Genomic DNA, 9,096 nt, shown 5'->3' with positions numbered 1-9,096 from the left:
AGGGGAGCCTGGCGCGCCCTGGTGTATTGTGCCCACCAGGGAACGCTTCCTGGAGGTTTCTTTATTCCCAAAATTCTAAATTATTCCAAAACTAACAAATTTTTTTTTTGCAGATTTTTTGGAATCTGTTTTCTTACCGTACTACGTACCTCCTTATTTTGACATCTCTGGAGTGTTCCGGAAGGACTCTTTTATGTATTCTTCCGGTGTCAAAGTTTGGACAATATTGCTCTCAACATTAATAGGCGTACCTGAGATATAATGCTTTATTTGTTGTCCGTTGACAACCTTCGGGTTAGTGCCTTCGAAATTGTTTATTTTGATGGCTCCAGACCGGTAAACCTCCTCGATGACATAGGGGCCTTCCCATTTGGAGAGGAGTTTGCCTGCAAAGAATCTAAAACGAGAGTTGTACAAGAGAACATATTCTCCGACTTTAAACTCACGTTTTTGAATTCTTTTGTCATGCCATCTTTTAACCTTTTCTTTGAATAACTTTGCATTTTCATAAGCTTGGGTTCTCCATTCATCTAATGAGCTTATATCAAATAACCTCTTTTCACCAGCAAGTTTGAAATCATAGTTGAGTTCTTTAACTGCCCAAAAAGCTTTATGTTCTAGCTCAAGAGGCAAATGACAAGCTTATCCATAAACCATTTTGTAAGGAGACATACCCATAGGATTTTTATAAGCTATTCTATAAGCCCAAAGTGCACCATCTAATTTCTTAGACCAATTCTTCCTGGACCTATTGACAGTCTTTTGCAAAATTAATTTTATTTCTCTATTGCTAAGCTCAACTTGACCACTAAACTAAGGATGATAGGGTGATGCAATTCTATGGTTAACATCATACTTAGCAAGCATCTTACGAAAAGCACCATGAATAAAGTGTGAACCACCATCATTCATTAAATATCTAGGGACTCCAAACCTTGGGAAAATAACTTCCTTAAGCATCTTAATAGAGGTGTTGTGATCAGCACTACTAGTTGGAATAGCTTCTACCCATTTAGTAACATAATCAACAGCAACCAAAGTATGTGTATACCCATTAGAGGAAGGAAAAGGTCCCATGTAATCAAATCCAAACATCAAATGGTTCAACAGCAAGAGAATAGTTCATAGGCATTTCTTGATGCTTATCGATATTACTTATTCTTTGGCATTCATCACAAGATGAGACATACTTACGAGCATTCTTGAAGAGAGTAGGCCAATAAAATCCAGACTGCAATACCTTATGAGCAGTTTTATCTCCAGCATGATGCCCTCCATATGGTTCGGAGTGACATTTCCGTAGGATTTGTCCCTGTTCATGCTCAGGTACACAACGTCTAATAATACCATCTACTCCTTCTTTATAAAGATGTGGGTCATCCCAAAAGTAATGTCTTAAATCATAAAAGAATTTTTTCTTTTGTTGGTAAGTAAAGCTAGGTGGTAAATATTTAGCAACAATGTAATTGGCATAGTCAGCATACCAAGGAGTACTATTAGCAACATTTATTGTAGCTAACTGCTCATCAGGAAAACTATCATCAATAGGAAGTGGGTCATCAAGCACATTTTCAAGCCTAGACAAGTTATCAGCTACGTGGTTCTCAGCTCCTTTTCTATCAATAATATGCAAATCAAATTCCTGTAACAAGAGAACCCAATGAATAAGTCTAGGTTTAGCATCTTTCTTTTCCATAAGATATTTAATAGCAGCATGGTCTGTGTGAATAGTTAATTTGGAATCAACAATATAACATCTAAATTTATCACAAGCAAACACTACTGCGAAGAATTCTTTTTCAGTAGTAGCATAATTTCTTTGAGCACTGTCTAGAGTTTTACTAGCATAATGAATAACATTCAATTTGAACTCTCTGTCCTAGAACAGCACCCACAACATAATCACTAGCATCACACATAATTTCAGAAGGCAAGTTCCAATCAGGTGGTTGGACAATAGGTGCAGTAATTAAGGCTTTCTTGAGTGTTTCAAAGGCTTCTAAACAATCATCATCAAAAAAAGGAATATCCTTTTGCAAATGATTAGTGAGAGGCCTAGAAATTTTAGAGAAGTCTTTAATAAACCTCCTATAGAAACCAACATGGCCTAGGAAACTACGAATACCTTTGATGTCCTTGGGACATGACATTTTCTCAATAGCATCAACCTTAGCTTGGTCGACATCAATACCTTTTTCAGAAATTTTATGACCCAAGACAATGCCTTCATTAACCATAAAGTGGCATTTCTCCCAATTCAAGACAAGATTTGTTTGTTCGCATCTCTGCAAAACTCGATCAAGATTTCTTAAACAATCATCAAAAGACTTCCCATAAACAGAGAAGTCATCCATGAAAACCTCAACAATCTTTTCACAAAAGTCAGAGAATATAGCCATCATGCATCTTTGAAAGGTAGTAGGTGCATTACATAAACCAAAAGGCATACGTCTATAAGCATAAGTTCCAAAAGGACAAGTAAAAGTAGTCTTTTATTGGTCAGGTTGAGATACAGGTATTTGTGAAAAGCCAGAATATCCATCAAGGAAGCAAAAGTGTGTGTGCTTAGATAATCTTTCAAGCATTTGATCAATAAAAGGCAAAGGGTAATGATCTTTTCTAGTAGCTTTGTTTAATTTTCTGAAATCAATTACCATTCTATAGTCTGTAACAATTCTTTGTGGACTAAGTTCATTCTTATCATTAGGAACAACAGCTATGCCTCCTTTCTTAGGGACACGATGAACAGGGCTTACCCATCTACTATCAGCTATAGGATTACCTGCTTCCAGAAGTTTTAATATTTCCGTTCTTACCACCTCTTTCATCTTCGGATTTAACCAACGTTGGTGATCAACAACTGGTTTAGCATCAGGTTCCATATTAATTTTGTGCTGACATAGGGTGGGACTAATGCCCTTTAAATCATCAAGAGTATATCCAATAGCAGCTCGGTGCTTCCTTAGAACTTTCAATAATCTTTCTTCTGCATGTTCTGAAAGGTTAGCACTAATAATAACATGATATATCTTATTTTCATCAAGATAAGCATATTTCAAAGTGTCTGGCAATTGTTTTGATTCAAACACAGGATCACCTTTAGGTGGAGGGGGGCCTCCTAGAGTTTCAATAGGCAAATTGTGTTTAAGTAGAGGACGATGTTCAAAGAAAATATTATCTATTTCATTTCTTTCATGCATATGTAAATCATTTTCATGGTCTAGCAAGTATTGCTCTAGAAGATCAGTAGGTGGCACAACAATAGAAGCAAGACCAATGAATTCATCCTTACTAGGCAATTCCTTTTCATGATGATTTCTACTAAACTTGAAAAAATTAAACTCATGAGATTCATCACCAAATCTAACACCCACAGTTTGTTTCTAGCAGTCTATCCTCGCATTAACTGTGTTCAAGAAAGGTCTACCAAAAATAATGGGACAGAAGTCATCAGGTGGGGTACCAAGAACAAGAAAATCAGTAGGCTATTCTTTTTCCCACACAAGACTTCAACATCTCTAATAATCCCACAAAGGTGATATGGTGTCTCTATTTGCAAGTTTAATAGTAACATCTATGTCTTCTATTTCTGTAGGCGCTATGTGTTCCCTAATTTCTTGATATAACTTGTAAGGAATAGTACTCACGCTAGCACCCATATCACATAAACCATAATAACAGTGATCTCCTATTTTAACTGAAATGACAGGCAGACCAACTACTGGTCTATTTTATCCCTTTTATCGGGTTTAGCAATTCTAGCAACTTCTGCACAGAAGTAGATAACATGCCCATCCACATCTTCTTCTAAGAGATCTTTAAACATGGCAATATTAGGTTCAACTCTAATTTGTTCATCAGGTTTAGGTGTTCGAACAGAGCTTTTGTTAACCACAGTCAAAACTTTAGCATGTTCCTTTATCCTAATAGGAAAAGGAGGTTTCTCAATATAAGCAGTAGGAACAACTGGATCAACATTATAGAGTATAGTTTCTTCTTTAACTGGTACCGGTTCTTTAATTTCTTCTTTAATAGGTGGGTGATATTTAAGCCACTTCTCTGTAGGGAGTTCAACATGAGTAGCAAATGATTCACAAAAGGAGGCTACATCTCAGAGTCAAGTCCATACTTAGTGCTAAACTTTGAAAAGCATCGGTATCAATAAAAGGTTTAACACAATTGTACTTAAGCTTTATACCTGACTCTTTACCTTCCTCGAGTTCCCAATCTTCAGAGTTGCGTTTAATTCTTTCCAAAATATCCTACCGGAATTCAATAGTTTTCTTCATAAAAGAACCAGCACAAGAAGTATCCAGCATGGTTTGATAATTACGAGAAAGCCGAGCATAAAAATTCTAAATAATAATTTCTCTTGAGAGCTCATGATTGGGGCATGAATATAACATTGACTTAAGTCTCCCCCAAGCTAGAGCGATACTTTCTCCTTCATGAGGCCAAAAATTATATATATAATTCCGATCACAATGAACTAGATGCATACGATATTTTTTTGGTGAAACTCCAATTTTAAACGATTCCAATTCCATGATCCAATATCATCGCATAGCCTATACCATGCCAATGATTTTCCCTTCAAAGATAAAGGGAAAACCTTTTTCATAACTTCATCCCTGGGTAAACCTGCAAGCTTAAACAACCCACAAATTTGTTCTACATGTATCAAGTGCATATCAGGATGTTCGGTTCCATCTCCTGCATAAGGATTAGCTAGTAGTTGTTCTATCAAACCCGGAGGAATTTCATATTCAATATTTTTAGTAGGTGCAGTAGGTTGAGGGGTAGATAATTGTGGTTCCGGACGAGGTGAAGATACCCCGAACAAACCCCTCAAAGGATTGTTTTCCAAGTAACAAGTGACAATAAATTTCAGCACACTATATAATTGTTACCTTACAGAATTCCACTTACCAAAGGCGCTTCACTCCCCGGCAACGGCGCCAGAAAATAGCCTTGATGACCCACAAGTATAGGGGATCGATTGTAGCTCTTTTTGATAAGTAAGAGTGTCGAACCCAATGAGGAGCAGTAGGAATTGACAAGTAGTTTTCCGTAAGGTAATGTATGCAAGTGCTGAAACTGTAAGTAGCAAGTAGTTTGATTGCAAGATAATTTGTGACAAGCAAGTAACGATAGTAGCAATAAGTATGCAGCAAGGTAGCCCAATCCTTTTGAGGCAAAGGACAGGCCAAAACGGTCTCTTATGATAAGCAAAGCGTTCTTGAGGATACACGGGAATTTCATCTAGTCACTTTCATCATGTTGGTTTGATTTGTGTTCGCTACTTTGATAATTTGATATGTGGGTGGACCGGTGCTTAGGTGCTGTTATTACTTGAACAAACCTCCTACTTATGATTAACCCTCCCGCAAGCATCCACAACTACGAGAAAAGTATTAAGGATAAATCCTAACCATAGCATTAAACTCTAGGATCCAATCGGTCCCTTATGGAATAGTGCATAAACTGGGGTTTAAGTTTCTGTCACTCTCGCAACCCACCATCTATTTACTACTCCACAGTGCATTCCCTTAGGCCCAAATATGGTGAAGTGTCATGTAGTCAACGTTCACATGACACCACTAAGGGAATCACAACATACATACTATCAAAATATCGAACACATATCAAGTTCACATGATTACTTGTAACATGATTTCTCCCGTGACCTCAAGAACAAAAGTAACTACTCACAAATAATCAACATGGTCATGATCAGAGGCATATTAATTTGCATAATGGATCTGAACATATAATATTCCACCAAATAAACCATATAGTAATCAACTACAAGATGTAATCAACACTACTAGTCACCCCCTAGCAACAATCTATAGTTCCGGTAACAAGATTGAATACAAGAGATGAACTAGGGTTTGAGATGAGATGGTGCTGGTGAAGATGTTGATGGAGATTACCCTCCCCAAGATGGGAGAGTTGTTGGTGATGATGACGACGATGATTTCCCCCTCCGGGAGGGAAGTTCCCCACGCAGAATCGCTCCGCCGGAGGGCAAAAGTGCTCCTTCCCAAGTTCCCCCTCGAGACGGCGGCGCTTCGTCCCGAAAGCCTCCTCCTTATTTTTTCTAGGTCAAAATGACTTATATACCAAAATATGGGCACCAGAGGTGGGCCGAGGAGGCCACAACCCACCAGGGCGCGCCAGGGGGCCTGGCGCGCCCAGGTGGGTTGTGCCCACTTGGTGGCCCCCTCTGGTTCTTATTGGCTCCAATATTTCTTATATATTCCAAAAAAAATCTCCGTGAAGTTTCAGCTTATTTGGAGTTGTGCAGAATAGGTAGCCTGACGTAGCTTTTTCAGGTCCAGATTTCCAGCTGCCGGAATTCTCCCTCTTGGTGTGTTCCTTGCAAATTATGAGAGAAAAGGCATTAGAATTACTCCAAAAAGCATTATTATGGATAAAAACATTATAAATAACAGTAAGAAAAATGATGCAAAATGGACGTATCAATCATATCTACTATATGATTCATGTTCGACCTTTCGTTCTCCAGTGTTCCGAGGCCATGTCTGTACATGCTAGGCTCGTCAAGTTTAACCCAAGTATTCCGCATGTGCAAAACTGTCTTGCACCCGTTGTATGTGAACGTAGAGCCTATCACACCCGATCATCACGTGGTGTCTCAACAAGACGAACTGTCGCAACGGTGCATACTCTGGGAGAACACTTATACCTTGAAATTTTGTTAAGGGATCATCTTATAATGCTACCGCCATACTAAGGAAAATAAGATGCATAAAAGATAAACATCACATGCAATCAAAATATGTGACATGATATGGCCATCATCATCTTGTGCCTTTGATCTCTATCTCCAAAGCACCGTCATGATCTCCATTGTCACCGGCTTGACACCTTGATCTCCATCGTAGTGTCGTGGTCGTCTCGCCAACTATTGCTTCTACAACTATCGTTAACACATGGTGATAAAGTAAAGCAATTACATGGTGTTTGAATTTCATATAATAAAGCAACAACCATAAGGCTCCTGCCCGTTGCCGATAACTTTTATAAAACAAGATCATCTCATACAACAACGTATATCACAACATGTCTTGACCATATCACATCACAACATGCCCTGCAAAAACAAGTTAGACGTCCTCTACTTTGTTGTTGCAAGTTTTACGTGATTGCTACGGGCTTCTAGCAAGAACCGTTCTTACCTACGCATCAAAACAACAACGGTGATTTATCAAGTTTGCTGTTTTAACCTTCAACACAGACCGACCGCAGTCAAATTCGATTCAACTGAAGTTGGAGAAACAGACACCCTCCAACCACCTTTATGCAAAATTAGTTGCATGTCTGTCGGTGGAACCGGTCTCATGAACGTGGTCATGTAAGGTTGGTCCGGGCCGCTTCATCCAATAATACCGCCGAATCAAAATAAAACATTGGTGGTAAGCAGTATGACGATCACCGCCCACAACTCTGTTGGGGAACGTAGCATGCAATCTCAAAAAATTTCCTACGCTCACGCAAGATCTATCTAGGAGATGCATAGCAACGAGAGGGGAAGAGTGTGTCCACATACCCTTGTAGACTGAAAGAGGAAGCGTTAGGTTAACACGGTTGATGTAGTCGAACGTCTTCACGATCCAACCGATCCAAGTACCGAACGTACGACACCTCCATGTTCAGCACGCATTTAGCTTGATGACGTCCCTCGAACTCTTGATACAGCAGATGGTTGAGGGAGAGTTACGTCAGCACGACGGCGTGGTGATGGTGATGTGATCCGCGCAGGGCTTTGCCTAAGCACTACGACGCTATGATCGGAGGAGACTGTGGAGGGGGCACCGCACACGGCTAAGAGAACAATTGATGTGCCTTTGGGGTGCCCCCTGCCCCCGTATATAAAGGAGGGGAGGAGGAGGCCGGTGGCCAGGAGGGGTACGCCATGGGGGGAGTCCTACTAGGACTCCTAGTCCTAGTAGGATTCGCGCCCCCCTTTTCCTTTCTCTACCGGAGGGAAAGGAAGGAGAGGGAGAGGGAGAGGGAAAGGGGGGCGCCACCAACCTCCCCTAGTCCAATTTGGACTGCCATGGGGGGGGCGGTCACCCCCTGCGGCCCTCCTCTCTCTCCAGTAAGGCCCACTAAGGCCCAATATTTCCCCCGAGGGGTTCTGGTAACCCCTCGATACTCCGGTAATATACCCGAATCACTCGGAACCATTCCGATGTCCGAATACTACCTTCCAATATATGAATCTTTACCTCTCGACCATTTCGAGACTCCTCGTCATGTCCGTGATCTCATCCGGGACTTCAAATAAACTTCAGTCACCAAAACACACAAGTCATAATACAAATAGTCATCGAGCGTTAAGCGTGCGGACCCTACGGGTTCGAGAACTATGTAGACATGACCGAGACACATCTCCGGTCAATAACCAATAGCGGAACCTGGATGCTCATATTGGTTCCTACATATTGTACGAAGATCTTTATCGATCAAACTGCATAACAACATATGTCATTCCCTTTGTCATCGGTATGTTACTTGCCCGAGATTCGATCGCCGGTATCATCATACCTAGTTCAATCTCGTTACCGTCAAGTCTCTTTACTTGTTCCGTAATGCATCATCCCGCAACTAACTCATTAGTCACATTGCTTGCAAGGCTTATAGTGATGTGCATTACCGAGAGGGCCCAGAGATACCTCTCCGATAAACAGAGTGATAAATCCTAATCTTGATCTATGCCAACGCAACAAACACCTTTGGAGACACCTGTAGGGCATCTTTATAATCACCCAGTTACGTTGTGATGTTTGATAGCACACAAGGTGTTCCTCCGGTATTCGGGAGTTGCATAATCTCATAGTTAGAGCAATAACAATAAAACTAAACGATCATAATGCTAAGCTAACGGATGGGTCTTGTCCATCACATCATTCCCTAATGATGTGACCCCATCATCAAATGACAACACATGTCTATGGTCAGGTAACATAACCATCTTTGATCAATGAGCTAGTCAAGTAGAGGCATACTAGGGACACTCTGTTTTGTCTATGTATTCTGTAACATCCCAAATTTTTAATTTGGAAT

Source organism: Aegilops tauschii, chromosome 3 (assembly GCF_002575655.3).
Source record: "Aegilops tauschii subsp. strangulata cultivar AL8/78 chromosome 3, Aet v6.0, whole genome shotgun sequence".
Lineage (NCBI taxonomy): Eukaryota > Viridiplantae > Streptophyta > Magnoliopsida > Poales > Poaceae > Aegilops > Aegilops tauschii.
The sequence above is the reverse complement of the archived record's forward strand: the minus strand, read 5'-3'. Positions refer to the sequence as shown.